Raw genomic sequence first — 16,970 nt, 5'->3', positions numbered from 1 at the left:
GTTTTTGCGAATACTTAACAATTATTAGCCGAAGCCCGAAGGCGAAGTGAACGTTGGTGAATATTTATGGAGACGAAGTCGAAGTAACTATTTACTGAGCCTGAGTCGAATAACTGTTTTAGTATAATTTTCTGGTGAATATCAAGAACTACAAAATAACGGACTAAACCAAGGAACTATAGACGCGATTGTTCGTTTGTTTTCTCATATGCAGCCGCCGTAGTAAGTGAATCAATTTACTCACAGAGTCAAGCATTAAATCAAACAAGCAAAACGCTGAGAAAAAAAAATCATGCAGTATTTTTGTTATATCGTTGTTGTCTTCATTCACACTGTTGTACTCACCGTTTAAACACTAGTACCTCCAGTTCGGAGAAAAATAATTTTCGGTCACTCGATCTGACCTGCTGGAGCTCAACGAAACCACTGCGTTTACGATTCTTAGATGACTCGAATACCAGTTCTTTAAAACCTTTTTTTGTCTAAGGGCAACAATAGTCATTTTAGAAATGATGTCTTTCGAATAAACGAAAATTCCATTCAGCAACTGTCCGCCATGTTTACTTTCCGAGATGGGAAAGATGGCGAGCTTTGAAATCAAGCTTTGGAAATGTTATATTCACCGACCTCATCGCCTAGCGAGGTGAATATAGCGTCCAATTCTTATATCACCTGTAGAAATTATACTAAGGTATATTATTGACCAATCGTGAGGTTCGTATTTAGGAAATATTGGTTGAATTCTGTAGGTTTGGCAAGTTTATGGACGAAGCTGCTGGCAAGGTCTATGAACTTGGAACATAACTTGTTACATAGCCTGGTGTTATGTAGGCTTGTTTGATTGCTGTGAAGCACGTACAACGTTCCCATTAGTTAACTTTGGGCCCAATTACAAATTCATTGGCAGGGAAGATATATGTAATCAGCTCAAGCCCACCATTAGGTCTTGTCAAGTCAAATTTGTCCCTGGACTGATACATATTAAACTTACTTGTCACAAAATATACTCGCTTATTGTCGATTTGGAACAGTTCCCAATCCGTCAATCATTACAAAAGACAGTTTGAAATCATCGTACTTCTTTCTCAGCAATGAGCTTCAATGTCCTTGGATAAAAATTTTTTCACTTAAGATTTCTGTGAAACACCACACAGCTGTCAGACTACCTTAAGTATATCTCAGACCGGTTTCTAACATTTTCGTCCCCTACAATGTCTGCACGCCAGACTGTTTATTATTAATTAAGTGAACTTTAGACCAGGAGGGATAGCTATAATTAAGCATTTACATGTACTCTTTATGTATCAAAAACACTGTTAACAATTAGAAGTTTAAGCATTTAAACTGTGGTTAATGAGCTCTGTAGTCTACATCATAGCTGTCATCTTAGGTTGTCACCAGTTCTGTTACCTTCCCCCTATTAGCCATTGTGCAATAACCCTAGGTCAATGTCCAATGCAACACAATAGTTTTACCATATGGGAAATCAACGACAAAGCTCGCAGTGATTTTCCACCATGCTCTCATGTGATTTCATCTTGCTACACCCCTCCCAACTCCCTCAATCCCCAGTTAGTAAAATCCCATTGTTTTCTGACCCTGTCCCAGTTGTGAGCTAGTATTTAAGCTAGGCCGTTCTCCGCTTTCCCCTCCCTCCCTCCCTGTATTGGTAACTTTGTCCTTTCCCATCTTTTTCCTCCATGTGGTTGTAAGTGCCTTTCGTGAGAAGGTGGCTTTCGCCTGCTGAACCTTCTCGGTTTCTTCACTACCACGTTCTATTCGTTGTATTGTGTGTAAACCATAGCTGCTTAGTCAATAAAGGTTTTTTGGTGGCAGGGAAGTGCAACCTAGACTGCACTTTGCCTACAGTAAGTGCTGTGGCCACCCTTGGAAATAGGTCCGGATCTCTCCAGGATGGTGCCATCGTACCATCTGACCTACTGTCCTCCCAGGAGGGCACCCCTCTTCTGGTCCCCTTAGTAACATAGGTTCCCCTAGAGACGTCGCTACTCTAGGGGAGATAGGCTCTGTCTTCCCTGCCACCCATGCTTTGCCACCGTAATCAGTGTTTTGTTTCTGTTTCCTGTATCTACCCAGCAAAAGGGGAGGGGGGGGGGGTTGCAATGTTGTTACCCATATAAATATCCTCGCTGGTACTGTTAGATCTGCCCCTCCACCTGTGTGGGTGTGGCTTTAATAATTGATACTAAATTGTACACCAGCAGGGTCTCATTAACTCAGTCATTTAATTACACTGTAGCTAGAGTAATGCCCAGAGGGTACTTAGATTTAAGTTTCGAGGAGGTGTTAAGTACTTTTTAGCATTTGAATATTTTAGGGGGATTTTCTCTAGTGTTTTTTGCGGTTGGTGATATTCTTGTGGCAGGTAAAGCTTCAATGCATTTTTTTGGATTTTAAATTAGGGCTTCGTTTGCTCCTCTCCATCCCTTGTAATCCAAAGTACCCCGGGTCTCACGAGTGATTGATAATCAAGTGCCTGTGAGCCAAAAGCCTATTTTCTCTGAAAGTTTTTTTGTAAAATAAAACACACAAAGGAACTACAGGTTGAACTCTGAAAGACAACTACAACGTACAATTGCTAAACGTGCACACGCTGCCACACATACCTCCATGGTGAGGCCATTGTTCAAAAACAAAGGGATCACTTAATATATTAGACACAAGAGAAGCGGCCATGACACTAGCAAAGACTTCCCACGGCTTATTTGCACAGCTATCTGCAAAATGCGACACACCCTTGACAACAACCCATTCTGATTTCAAATCATGAGCAGCGATAAAAATTCCTAGAAGAAAAGAACAGACAAAGAAAGTAAGTACATGTAATGTGTGTGCAAACAGGTAGATGGCAGGTCACTGCCAGGTTTAAAATTAAGTCAGCGTAGGCATAGAATTTTTAGATAATTATTTTTAGATGGATTATCACAAGATATTGAGTATTTTAAGTCTTACCTAACGAATCGTATGCAACGATGCAACGTAAACAATTCGACATTTCCAGTGCAAGCCCTTTAAACTGCGGAGTTCCACAAGGACTGGCAATAATTGGTCTTCTACTCTTTTTGATTCATATTAAAATTCAAATTGTTTGAGCTTAAGCTCCCCTAGAATGTATGCCGATGACACTAATATTACTTTTGCTGCATTTAACGTAATTGGTCTTGAGACCCAAATCAATAATGAACTGAAAAGCATTAATCTCTGGCTCAGAGGTAACAAGTTAAGTCTCAAACGAAATGATAAGACAATAAATATTAATGTAGACGTCGTCAAAATAAACCAAACAAATCATAGCAAAGTTCTCGAATTGAAGATAGATGAAAACCTATCCTGGAAAGAGCACATACATGCACGCAAGGAAGGAAGGAAGGAAGGAAGGAAGGAAGGAAGGAAGGAAGGAAGGGAGGGAGGGAGGGAGGGAGGGAGGAAGGAAGGGAGGAAGGGAGGAAGGATGGAGGGAGGAACGAAGGAAAGAAGGAAGGAAGGGAGGGAGGGAGGGAAGAAGGAAGGGAGGAAGGAAGGAAAGAAGGAAGGGAGGGAGGGAGGGAGGAAGGAAGGAAGGGAGGAAGGAATGAAGGAAGGATAGGAGGGAAAGATGGAGGGAGGTATGGATGCTTGCAAGCTCTTCTTCTCCCGTTTGCTTTCCTACCCCTACCGCCGTAAGAGAGCTTACTTTCAGGCTAAAAGAGAAAGGGAATCACTCCACGAGTCTTGATCATATATACCCCGAGCCAAACAAACTATCCATGAATGATAAATTATAGTCAAGCCTATCACAGAGCCGCTTAATTTGGCTGTACAAAATAATTTCAAGCATGTTTGAACAAGGAGGTGCAATTAACCAAACAAAACATTGTAAGCCGTGTGGCATGAAATTTTGCGGGAGTTTATTTTTGCGAATCGGCGATTTTTTGTATTTTGCAAAAACTAATTTTTGCGATTGTAATAGACTGGGTTTTCATGCACTCTATCACAGTAACATCGTGTTCTTGTGCGGAATTGGAGATGCTCTTCTCAGTGGAGTATCTTCAGACGATCCTTTAATGTAAACCTTTTTTTATATATATTTCTGAACGTTTTGTTTCTCATTTCATTACGTAGAGAATTCGACCTGATGTGATGAAACTAAAAACAACTTACTCTTTCCTCCTCTCCTTGGTTTTCCTATTAACATAAATGGCAGCAACAAGAATCTACCTGTGATGTTTGCGTGTATAATTTCGCCAGTGGAGTAAACTTTTACGGAGAATATTTTTGCGGGAATTATTTTATGCGCGAACTTTTTTACGGATCATATGAAAAAAAATGGAAGAACGCAAAAATTAGAGCCCGCAAAAATTTAGGGCCACACGGTACACTGAAGACATATTTCAGGTTTGACCGACCAGGCTGAACTGCATACAAACCTCACCTTTTCCTTCCATTTCAACTGCAATTGCCTCTGGATGTAATTTACGCTGCTGTTCAGCACTAACTGGACTTGGACAGCTCAAAATCTCACCATCACAGCATACTTTGACTTCTCTAAAAGCTTCTGGGCATTCTAAGGGTGGCCGCCAGCCGTCAGCCGCGTTTCTGACAAGGTTACCAACATCTCTGCTCACTGGTGTTTTGTAGGAATCTGTTGTAAGCTTACAGGATATAACCACATCTCCTAGATTGGTGTTGTCATGATTCAGACCTTTGCAGAAGCCAACACAAAAAGTGATTTTGGGTCTCAATTGGGTAACAGCATTGGTAGCAGCTGTCTGGGAGCCACCAGGAACTGAGGAGCCTTGGGAACACTTCACTAAAGCAACTTTCCATGGCTTATCCTGATCACCCATGTTTCCAAAGTACACATATCCAAGAGTTTGGGAATAACTTTTAAAAGCATCTCTTAGGTAATAATGACATGCCAAGAACTCACAATTCTCAACTGTCAATAACAGAATGTCTACTGGAAGATGGACATTGCTCCATTGCTTTGACGTTTTAGGAAGATCACTGAGCTTCTTCACCTCAATACTGAGAGATGGTGGATCACCATCGTCATCCCAACGGCTACCCCTGTTATTTTCAGGCGCTGGCATTGTCAGTAACAAACAGGACTGTAAGTCCCTACAAACAAAGTGCACACAAAGAAAATCATTCACATCCATGACCTACTTTTGACAAAACAAAATTTTGCAATCTGTCATTAACTCGCATCGATTCAGCCGAACGCGTTTCTAGTAGGGCCGTACATGTTTTTCTGGCCCTTTCACTTCGACGCGTACGACTGTCATTGGATACCTTTTTTCTTATGGTTTTCCAACGAAATGGCGCGCGCGGTGTCGTACAAAATACGCGTCGTATGATAAAAGTACTTAGAACTTAAATTAAGGGTATTTTTAACAGGTTGTATCGTTGCCATGGTAAGATGGCCACAGCGTGGTCACCAATGATTGGGCATCACTTGATAAGGAGCATTGCGACAGAGAAGTAATATATCAAACACGAGAGACAGTGTTTCATCGGGATAACCAACCACTAAGAAGAGAGTTACGTTGAAAATACGATGCGCAGCGGAGAATTTTTGGCGAAATTCGAGATGTTTCGACAGCTAATGGAGCACTGTCTCGAGTGTTTGATATATCTTCTCAATCGAAACAAAAACTAAAGAGTAAACAGAGAAGTACTCCACTCCCCACGTTTGCGACTTAAAATAAAGTTACCTTGGCTTAGCTTGAGTAAATTTGTCAAAATCTACGCTAATTAAGACCGGGTATCCAAACGCCCTTCGCGGTTGTGATTTTCTCTGTTTTAACTTGATGAATTATTAAGAAGTAATATATCAAACACTCGAGACCGTGTTTGACCACATTTCCAGCAAACACCTTGACTCCGTCAAAAATACTCCGTTGCGTGTCGTGTACTTTGAACTCTCTTCCCGGTGTTTGGAAATGGGGTCAAACGGTCTGTGGTGTTTCATATATTACATCTCAGTAGTATATGCTAAGTAACATAGCTTATATTCAACTGCACAGTGTTTTGCTTTAATTATTTCCTTTTTGTATTTTTTTTTATGTTCTTATGTTCACTTTTTAATCATCTATACCTCACGAAATCAGCGATACCCCATGAGTACAGATACGTTGCATATTAAGTCCTGTGGCTTACATTTAGTCATGTGACAATAATCAGCATATGCCAACTGTCGAATTTTATCCAGGACTTTCTCAGATACAGAACAAATCTCCTAGCCTCCTATACACCTCATCGAATCGGACAAAAGTGTATTTTGAGTTTTACTATAGCCTGCAATTTTAAGCCCAAACTTTGGCAAAATTCAAAACAAAATGCAGCAAAGTATACTTTGGTCTTACATAATAAACCCTTTTAATTGGAAATTAGCTTACTGTGTAGCTAAATACACTGGCACGGAAATAAAATTATTATTATTATTATTATTGTTGTTGTTGTTGTTATTATTATTATTATTAAAAAGTGTTTCATTATCAAGATAATGAAACAACTTAGAAAACCCACAGCATGTGTACAATGGCCAATTCCCTCTATGGGACGTGCCTGCAGGGAATCATGGTGGTTGTATTCATCATCTTAGTCTGGATATTTGTTTTGATGATTCAACTGCCAGGATTCCCTGCAGGCGGGTCTCATACAGGGATTTGACCATTACCCAGCCTTTCCTAAACACATGTTCTCTAGAGCATTCAATAACAAAATCTCGAAGCAGAATTTTAATTTTTCTTTACATCGCAAATATTGTAGTTAACTTTATCGAACTTAACGTCATTAAATTTTATGCACTAACGATGGGGGTCAAAATACCTGTTTCCCGTAGAGCTCAGCTTAAAGGAAATTTCATAGTGCACAAGAAATTATGAACAGTAAGGATGAGCAAAGCAATTCAGTGGAGTCACCTAACATCTAACGCCACTGGGAAAATTCCTGCGCACCTTGTGACAAATCTGTGACGTATACACGACTCGTGTAACCATTTTTCAAAAGGTTTCTCTCTGTTTTACCAGGTCTTTTGTGGGCTCAGTTGTCTTAAGAGTAGATGAAACAATCAAATGGATAAAGCACTACCCAATGGATAGCATAACTTAACTGTTTGATACCATTTGGCCACTCAGTTCAACATCGACATGTTTGATCACCGGCCTAGCAATGTTTGATCGTGTTTGGTCGCCAAGCATTTCCCGTTTGGACAGGGCTCTAAAATGTTTGATCAAATGGTTATCGACCTTCGAATTTTGCCAAACACGTGCACAATCAAACGCCATCAAACAATGTCCAAACGGAAAAATTTTTGGTCAGTAAACAAGGTCTGATCGCCAAACGCTTGCCCACTGGATAGAAATTTATCCAGTGGAAATCGCTATCCACTCTTTGGACAACTCCCACAAGATTTCTTCGAATCATCTTTAACCGGCTTTATTTTGAATTGAGAGAACATACTACTCAAATATTACACAGAATTCATATTTCATCACGCTGCAAACAAAAAATTATAGCGGCACAAATGTTTATGCATATGCAGATAAGCTTAATCCAAGTGTTTGTTGTCTGATTTCCGTTGATCTTGTTTCTGGAATTTTAACTGCTAAGTTGTCATCTACGATACGACTGAAAATAAAAGGTTTGCTACTTTGGGAATACAGAAAGGAATTGAATTTAAAATGGATATAAGACTTTGATCATCAAAACATACCTTGTCTCGCGAAACTTCTGAATTCACTGACGCGGAAAAGATCGGTAGAAACAGGAACTTCAACTCATCAGCTTATCGCAGCTAAAGTTTTCATCAAACACGAGTGAATGCACACATTTACATCCTCGATAACACACTGATCAATACTCTCAGCTAGTTGGCTTATCGCCCAAAACGCCAATAAACTGACAAGGCTATATATAACATATACGTATTTATTTCACAACGAAGCTTGTTCAGAGGGCCAATAACTAAAATCGACCAATCAGATTGCTCCATTTCCGGTCCAATATTCCTCCAAGTATTGGACCGTGCAGTGTCGCAGTGTCGCGCACGATCGCTCGGGTCGATTTTCTGTTAATCTAATGGCTAACGTTTCTAAAAGAATGTGCTTTCAGTAAAAGATTCTTTTTATTTTTCTTCCAACCCTCTTTCTGCTCTGCTTTTTTAACATGAGATGTGAGTATACGCCTAGTCGCGATCCACTCCCAATGAGAGGTGCGATCTTGAAGTGCGATGTTAATTTTCAGTAAATGATCGTGGCTAACTAACCATGCATGGAAGGTATACGTTCTCCCACAACTTAGATATCAGTGGCGATCTAGGGGAGGAGTCCGGGGAGCCCGCCCTCCCCCCCTCCTTATTTTGGGTAAAACCAGGAGCCAAAATCGCAGAAGGAAGAAAAGCCGGCAGGGCAAGCAAACCTCCTTTCCCTCCCCTCAAGGTCTGGATCCGCCAGATAACTGCGGCCGTTTTTACTTTCATTGACATCTGGGCACGTTTGAAATTAATTCAAAAAAAAGTTTTAATGGGCCAAAAGAAAGGTTGGAGAACTAATCGGCTCCGATGTAGTGAAGTTTATCAGTAAGAGTCTGTTTCTCGTTGCCCTTCAAGTTTCGATTCTTCTCTGCACCTTACACAACTGAAGCCATTACTATGACTATTGCTGCTAAATTACAACGTGCAACGCACAAGTTTACAAGCTAACTGAAGGTATTCATCAAAAACAATTCAGGTGGCTTAAAACAAGCTCAACTCGGAATCAAATATAACCACCACTTACCCAGCTGACCAGAAAAACAAGCCCGGACTAACCGAGTACTAGTTGCGTGTTAAAGGGTATCTTGGCTGAAAAGCACTTCTACTTCTAATGGTTCTCTTTAATTGATCCTGGGGTTTTAAGGTGATATCTCAGTAAGTGGTTCGAATACGAAGTCTTTGGTTTTCAGTTTAAAACCCCTGGGCGTCGCCATGTTTACTTTATGGTGATTTATGACGTCATTGCGTGGTCAGAGATCTAAATATAGAGACTACGGAAGAAAACCCTCATAAAACAATGTATAATGTTTTAAAAAGAATGTTAAATGTCAAATTTTGAAAGTTTATAGTTTAGCTGTACCTACCCAGTTCTCAAGCATGTCACCTAAACTAAAAGAAACAAGTATTTCAAATAAACCTAAATAGGGCTAAAAATCCAAACTGGCGGGAGGCAGACCAGTTGGCTATTTACAAGCATGACCGAGGAGTTGAACTGGGGTCTACCGAGAAACAACTCCAGCTTAGTGGTCAGAGCGGGACTTGAACCCGCGACATCCGGATTTCAAGTCCGGCGCCCTAACCACTCGGCCATACGTACCTTCTCCGAATGATGGCGTCGCAGCATACCATCATGATCTAAAGTTTTAATCCATGGAATCCAAAAAAGGGTTAATACTCACAGTAAATGATCTAACAACGAAACCAACAGCCTAACAGAAAACTGCAACTATGAGTAATACAACTTCTTTGAACACCGAGGAGAGAGTTGAAAATACGATGCACACCGAATGCAAATATGGCAGACCACTCGGTCAGCGCTTGGGACGAGTCGCATGAAAGCGAGGCTAGTCAGGCTTTGATGTTTTGTTTTGACAATGCCTCCCCAGAAAAGTTTTGCTTGACGAACTTCGAGGAATTTGGAAATGTTGTAAAACACTGTTTCGAGTGTTTGGTATATCATCTCAGTCGAAACTACAAAAATATCAGTTCTGAATATTAAAAGGTCATAGCACGATCAACTGTCGTAAGGAATTTGACTGACAACGACGTAGTAAATACCTTTTTGTGCCACGCGGGCTTAAAAACTCAAAGTATTACAAAAAATGTACGGGCCACCCAGAACTCCTGCAGTTTTTGAAAGACAATGTCACTTTCGGTATTACACCCAAAAACTTTAAACACGTACTACGTTTCATAAGCTCTTAAGCTGTTTGGGGTCAACTTATATCAAGCATGATGTTCTCTCTACCTGAGGAGGAATCATATTAGAAATGACGCATTAAAGTCGTATGCTAATGACGCTAAATGTATACAATGAGGTCAGAAAAGCTCGCCTAAAACTTAAGCTGGAGCAACCTTAGTTACAAGGCGAGGTTAAACGATAAAAGTTCTTGATATTTTCATGTGACTAGCACTTAACGAAGATATTTTACTTCTTGTGCAAGACAAGCTGGCATACGTATATGCTCCGCTTATGAGAAGTCATCCGGCTTCACCTTAATCAGCAGGCTTCGAAAACCTTTCCCTAAACTTGCGGGTGACACTTGACGTATTTCGCTTCGCTTTCGAAGCTTAACGAAATCCAATGGCAGTCCCATTTGCGTCTGTCCAGCGGTCACTGGAAGTATAACAGCCACATCCTCGCATATGCACTTCCTGTCAGGATGACAGGGTGGGTGGTAGTACAGCGGTATTTCGCCACTATACTGCCATTCACTCTCGTTCGTAGATCAAACTATCGGCAGAAAAGAAAAGCAGAAAAGCAGAAAGGTTCTCTTTCAAGCCACCGCAGTTTGTATAGCGCAGATTTTTTCCCATTGGACAGAAATCAGAGAACCTTTCCATTTACGCCAGATAAATCAGGGGGAATAATTCCTGGCGATAGCAAAGAATTGCCATGTGAAAGTCAACACAAAACGTTGTTTGTATTCCGGCAGCTGTTGTACAAGCGTGTAAGGTTGAGTTCCATCTTTCTTTTGAATCCTCATCAGTACCTGAGTGCGATTACTAAACGGCTCAGAGATCATCTGCTGGCTTTCAATACCCCGGATGTCTGTTCTAGGGACAAAAGTGAAGCCACCTCCGGCAATCGCCATTTCACAGAAGACAGTGATAACTTTACCACCAAGAACAGGCTAAATGGAGTACAGCCAGCTCAGAGAATCGGGAATGTCCGCTCTTATATCCCTGCATGATTTGTAATAATAAGTTTCCTGAAATTTTAAATATTATTTTTTACGATAACTGCAGAAATTCTCGCGCGCCCATTGGCTAATTTTTATTGTCAATAAGCGGACAGACACATGAATTTATAATTTATGCGATGTATCAACGGGTGAGAGCGGGCAATTTGACAATTTGTTATCGCAAAAAAACAAATTAATGTCAGTTTTTAATGCGTCTGTCCTGTTATTGACAATGAATTTCGTCATAGCATTGTCAAAGTAGCTGCGGATCCACTCGGCTATCGCCTCGTGGATCCGCAGCTACTTTGACAATGCTATGACGAAATTCATGATCAATAACAGGATAGACGCATGAAAAACTGAGGTCAATTTGTTAAAAGTAGTCAGGGATTTTCATGAAAAGAAAACCATTAAACGTTATTTATTTTTCAACTGGTTCACTGGTTCACAAGTAAAGCTGGTTGTTAAAAATTCGACCATCGCGGTCAACTTTGGGACACGCTGATTCACAGCTGCTTAAGGAAATACTATCACGAACATTGTAAAGATATCCTGTGGGCCTCGGTTACTGTTAACTTAGTTTTTATTCGACAAACGAAAGTGAACAACTAAGGAAGGAACGAGTCAAAAGAAAACTACAAGACTTCTCGTCATAATGGTGCGAGTCAGACCTATTTGAATAATAGATCTCATTACTCTCGCATTTTGATTGGTTCAACATTATGATGAATTCATGGACAGACGTGCAGATGACGTCATTTACATATTTTGTTTCTTTGTTATATAAAACAAATAGATTCCATACGAGTAACCAAATTTTTTAGCGTATAGGGCTGCACTTGCGCGCTTTCGGCACGCAAGAGCTCCGCTACAAACTAGGTACTAACCTACTTTGACTAGTATACTTAATTTTGGAATATTTCTGTTTTCCGTTAAAGCTGAAACACCAATCGAAACAGATAAACAACATATTACCCTACCGATAACCAGAAAACGCTGATGCTGAAGACTTTGGTCATCATAAGTTTAAGGGTCTAATAAGCGAGGTGAAATTTCACTTCCGGTGACTTAAGTCAGCCTTAGCGCAAGACTGTTTTAAACAATTCAGTGGCCTGCAAACTCGGTTACATTTTGGAATTTTTTTGTGTGTGTTTCACACAATGCTAAGTAAACAAGTATATGTAACCAAAAACAAAATAAGAGAAAAACAGAAGAACAAGCGCAAAAGAAAAAGAAAAACTTTTTCCATTAGGCTTTCGTGTGCTTCGTTTGATCTTATCGAAGTGCCGCTGGCAGTGTGAACTGGGCGAGCGTTGATAGGATAACTTCGGGGCCACTTTTTAAATGCTAAAGGAAACACAGATTTTTTTAAATCCAACATTTTTCGACGAGCTACGATTCAAGCTAAAGTTGGAACCCTTTTGTGAAATCGCGCCTTTTTCAGAAAATTACGAATTTTGTAATATTTTGAAATTCTCCCCATATCTTACCTATGCATAGCGTAATGAGGATTAAAAATGAAAGCTTAAATCAACGAAAAAAAACTCCCGATACAGTAATATGCCTGGAAGCCTTTACATTTTTTTCGGAATTAGTCACTTGACCATGGGCGTGACCTCATGACGTCATTACTGGTGTAACTGATCACGAAAAGGTTAAAACACGAGAAATAACTCTGAAGTAACAAAGAATGACGAGGCTGGATAAAAATAAATTTTCCTTGTCGTCGGCTCAAAAAGATTGCAAGTAGCCGTACCGCGAGTCGCTAGTAGCGCGGGCATCGGAAGACGAGCGAAAAGAGAGACTGCACTGGTTTCATACAACCGTGATTTGGATGCCCGGCACTCTGGTGACGGAGTAATTCTATTGGTCGGTCTAGGAAGTTATGACGCACATCTGTCAGTAACCCGGCTTTATAAGTGACATGCAGCGCACGCCCAAGCTCTGTTGTAATGTTTGTCTCCTAAGGTGCGACTCCTACGGTTCATAACATTTGCCGCTCTATTTTGAACTTCGATCTTGCGACCTTTTATTAGTTTTATGCTTCACACTGGTTTTTGAAGGACTGTGTTATTAGGAAGACTTAAAAGCAGAGTAGAGCCGTTTGACAGAGCCGTATAAACATTTTTGAGAGGTCATTTGCCTGGTTTCAGTTGCAATCTGTCGAACAATTCATCACCTCTTATCGGATATAGCTTCGCGTAAGGAATTAGACACCGGAGTGTCATATTCAAAACGGGGCGGAGGTGTTATTGATGCGACCTGTAAAAGTAGCATCCAAATCGTTGTATGAAACCAGTGCAGTCTCTCTTTTTGCTCGTCTTCCGACGCCCCCGCTACTAGCGGCTCGCGGCATCGCCGCTCGCACGTCACGCTCACAGTCACGCTAGCACGCTTACTTGTTTCACGTTCTTCCCCGCTGTTTTCGAGGAAAAGAGAGACTGCTCGCAGTCTACAAAAAGATCAGGTAATGGGCCCTTAAACGCGACACTAATTAGAAATGTCGGTTTTTCAGTGTTATGTTTTCATATGAATATGCCGAATGAATAGTTGGCTTAGGCCCGTATCGTAATTACACAGAATGAAAACTCAAGCATATGCTAAACGCGGCACGCAATCTGTAAGGCGAGGTCCGTGCGATACTTTACAGTATTTTCCTTGTAAACGCTAACAGTACAATACAATACAGTACTATTTATCAGTTTCTCCGAAATGGGTTTTTCAGAACTCATACTGCTTGCACCCATCCTTCCCATCGTCAGCTGCATTGACTGTGTTTGCCACTGTCTTTTTATGGCATGGTGTAAAATAATAAAGACTTGTGAGTATTCCGTGAAAATACAAGTGATTCGAGTGATATTCCATGGTATGCCACTCTTAAGCGTTGTATAATTTTGTTACTTACTTACTGGCATAAATTACTTTTGTCTCACTGAAGCTCCCACGTGGATTTTCGATGAACTGTAATTGGTTGCGGTTTATCCATACAAATGCAAATTTACCCATAATTTCTTGCGGTTGCGAAGACCAGTCCATCAACGTTACAAGCAGTCAACAGACAATAGAGTTCCTCGATCGCTTCAAAAAGCTTTACTTATTACGATCATATGATCATTTGGTACTTAACCCTGTATCTTAATTATTTGCACGATACTGGCAGTTAAATGCGCTCGCGAACCGAAGACTAAGTGCGCTCTCCCGCTCAAGTTTGGAAGTTGGTGAAAATCGTAATTACTTGTGTTCTATAATATAGAACTGAAATCACTCTAAGAGAATTTCAAATTGTCGTACGCTTTGACGCGCGAATGACAAACAAAACACTTGAATGATCCTTTTGTTCTTGCGTTTTTATAGTCAACAATAATTCTTCACTTGCAAGATATAATTATGTCTTTTAGACAAACTAGTTGTTCACCATTTACATCATATTTAGAGCAACCAGTATCGTAAGAGATTCTGCACAGAAAAGAAACGAGCGCTATAAGTTTTCAGTATTGTGATATCCGTACGCTTTATGTCTCTCCCCAGCCATTGTTAGCAGATCGAGAAATTTGCAAAGACTTGCAAATGTGTGCTGTTTAACAGTCCTTGAAAAGGCACCGACTTCTCATAGTTTCCTTTTATGCGGTGCTGGACAAATTGTAGTGACATATCGTTGATCCAAGTCTTACACTCTGATTTATGTTTATTTTCTGTTCGGCAAATGAGCAAATGTTTCATTCAAATCGGTGTTCAAAAGGCTAATTCCAACAATGATAAACGCGTTCACTGAAGCTCAAAAATTAATCAGTAGTTCAAAAGGCCTCAGTAGCGGTCTCGAGAAAAATTTCCCAGCGCTTATCTCGCTCTTCCCTCTGAGCAGAATGTGAAAGATTACTCAGAACACGGGCAAAGCTAGTTACAATTTCAAATATCTATCTGCACAGGACCACGCCGTACTCTGAGTGCCACTTGAAATGAATTTGGTCACTCTGATAATAGCTTCCGAGTTTGACGGTCGGCCGCAATCGCAAATGTTGGTTAGAGATCGCAGCAAAATCGGGCAGGCTGAAAAGTACACTTTCAACCATTACTGAACACCCAAGGGAACAGTGAAAGTGGTGCTAAAGCAAGATTCATGAACTCAGAGAAGCGGCATATATGCGTATTAATGAGCAAAGGGGATCATTATGTAATAAGAAATACAAGGAACACGAATTCCAAGAAAATCCCTTTCCGTTATTCTTGACATTTCAGCTTAGTATCTGAATTTGCTTTAAAAAGAAACTTATGCAAGTTACAAGTTCATAAAAAGTTGCACCAGAAACTAGAAATTTAAGATAGAAAAAGAGCATTTTTGAAATCTTATTTAAAATGACTATAAAATCATTTACAATTTGACTCAAGTTTCCAATAGTTTTTACGAGTCGTTTATGTCTCCTGGGCGTCTCGATTAAATAGGTGTTATTTCGTCTTCATTTCGCAGCCTACAAGCGTGGACTTTTTCAACCTAGAGCCATTTAAAACGAAAATTAAAGTGAGGTGCTCGCCCATTTTTGACGCCATCTCTTCTAAACTGAAGATTGTTCGCTTTCAAATTTCGCGCTTCATCGCGTCACTGTTATGACAATAGGGAGTTTACGAAACCACGACGGCGACGCCGAGGACAACGTCCATTAAAAAATGGATTTATATTTTACCTACGAATCTCGCGATACTCTAAAGTCATTTACTTTGTTTATCACTGTCAAAACTATCGCAAAACTAAATCCGGAACACAGCGATAAATTTGAAATAAAAATTTGAAATATTAGCCGTCGTGGCTCACGTTCTCCAGACAACGCAAAATTTGGTCATTTCACGTTGTTGTTTTGCAGAGGACGGCAAAGAAATGTACCAAAAATTATAACGCACGTGCACAGTCATTGTTCTGCTCATTAATTCTTTTGTTCAGTGACGTTCCCGTTGCCGTTGCCGTCGTGGTTTCGTAAACTCCCTAATGCATGCTTCAGGAAGTATGAATATTTATGACGTCCGGCTGTTCTACGCCATGTCCGAAATGGTCTGGGATTTTCAATATGTTTTGCATTAGTCAATACATATTTTTAACTTTTTTATCGATGGTAGTTAGTTAGTAAGATTTTTGTTAATCCTAAGGGAAATAAATTAACCGCTGGCCGAAAAAAAAAGCCAAAATATCAAACGTTGGCCTTAAAAACCACCACCCCATTGAGACCCTCTTCTCCCCTATTGAAGGTGATAGTTTTGATTCTGAAGTGAGCCTGGTGTGTGCTGCCTGGCAAAGTTTTAGGAGAATATTTGCTATGAAGTGAAAGTTGAGACATTTCTGCTTAGAAAGAGGAACCGATGTAAATTTGCCATCAACAAGACAATATTTGTTGGCTACCTCATGACCACGATGGTCTCAGATGAATTCACACAAATAAGCTTGTGGTGTGATCCTGTTTGAAGAGTGACTGGAATCAAGTCTAATGCAGATTTCGTCGCATTTAGTTTTTTTTTTTCAAACTGATATTCACACGGCTAGCCAGTCTGGCCCAAGGAGATGGAATAACACAATGAAGTTGGATGGGTATGCCTCGAAAAACCTCGCTATAAAACATCTGCAAGTGGACAAAGTGGAAGGAAATCCAGTTTAAACTAATCCATAGAATTAAAGTCACCAAAGATAACCTTTATTGATATGGTATTAAACGGATGACGAATGCCTCTACAGTGGTGAGCAAGAATCCATATTGATCATACATTTACTATCTGTCAATTTAATTTTGTAAAGACCTTAGCAATTGACTGGCTTTATGCTACCAACAACTCAAAAGGCACTCAAACGATAGATAAAAAACTGTTTGGTAGCATATCTGGCTCGTGGAAAGAAACATCGAAGATAGTTGCATGTAATTTTACGACCATTCTATTGAGATAACACATCTACCCTAGTACTGAATGTAACAATGGAGAATATAACATGGCGGCGCAAAGATATTGATTATAGTAATGCAGAAAACAAATAAAGTTAAATTTAAAAA

General features: G+C 40.2%; 1 non-coding gene and 1 pseudogene across 1 annotated transcript; both read right to left on the bottom strand.

The window, feature by feature from the left end:
• The window catches only part of LOC145501662 (uncharacterized), an 18,981-nt pseudogene extending 13,827 nt beyond the window's left edge, over nucleotides 1–5,154 (bottom strand).
• Nucleotides 5,155–9,283: 4,129 nt separating this feature from the next.
• On the bottom strand, nucleotides 9,284–9,357 carry Trnas-uga (transfer RNA serine (anticodon UGA)). Its single transcript has one exon. It is a non-coding gene; the product is annotated as a tRNA-Ser (tRNA).
• Between the last annotated feature and the right edge of the window lie 7,613 nt (nucleotides 9,358–16,970).

Source organism: Orbicella franksi, chromosome 10 (genome assembly GCF_964199315.1).
Source record: "Orbicella franksi chromosome 10, jaOrbFran1.1, whole genome shotgun sequence".
NCBI lineage: Eukaryota > Metazoa > Cnidaria > Anthozoa > Scleractinia > Merulinidae > Orbicella > Orbicella franksi.
This window is presented reverse-complemented; position numbering and strand designations above follow the sequence as displayed.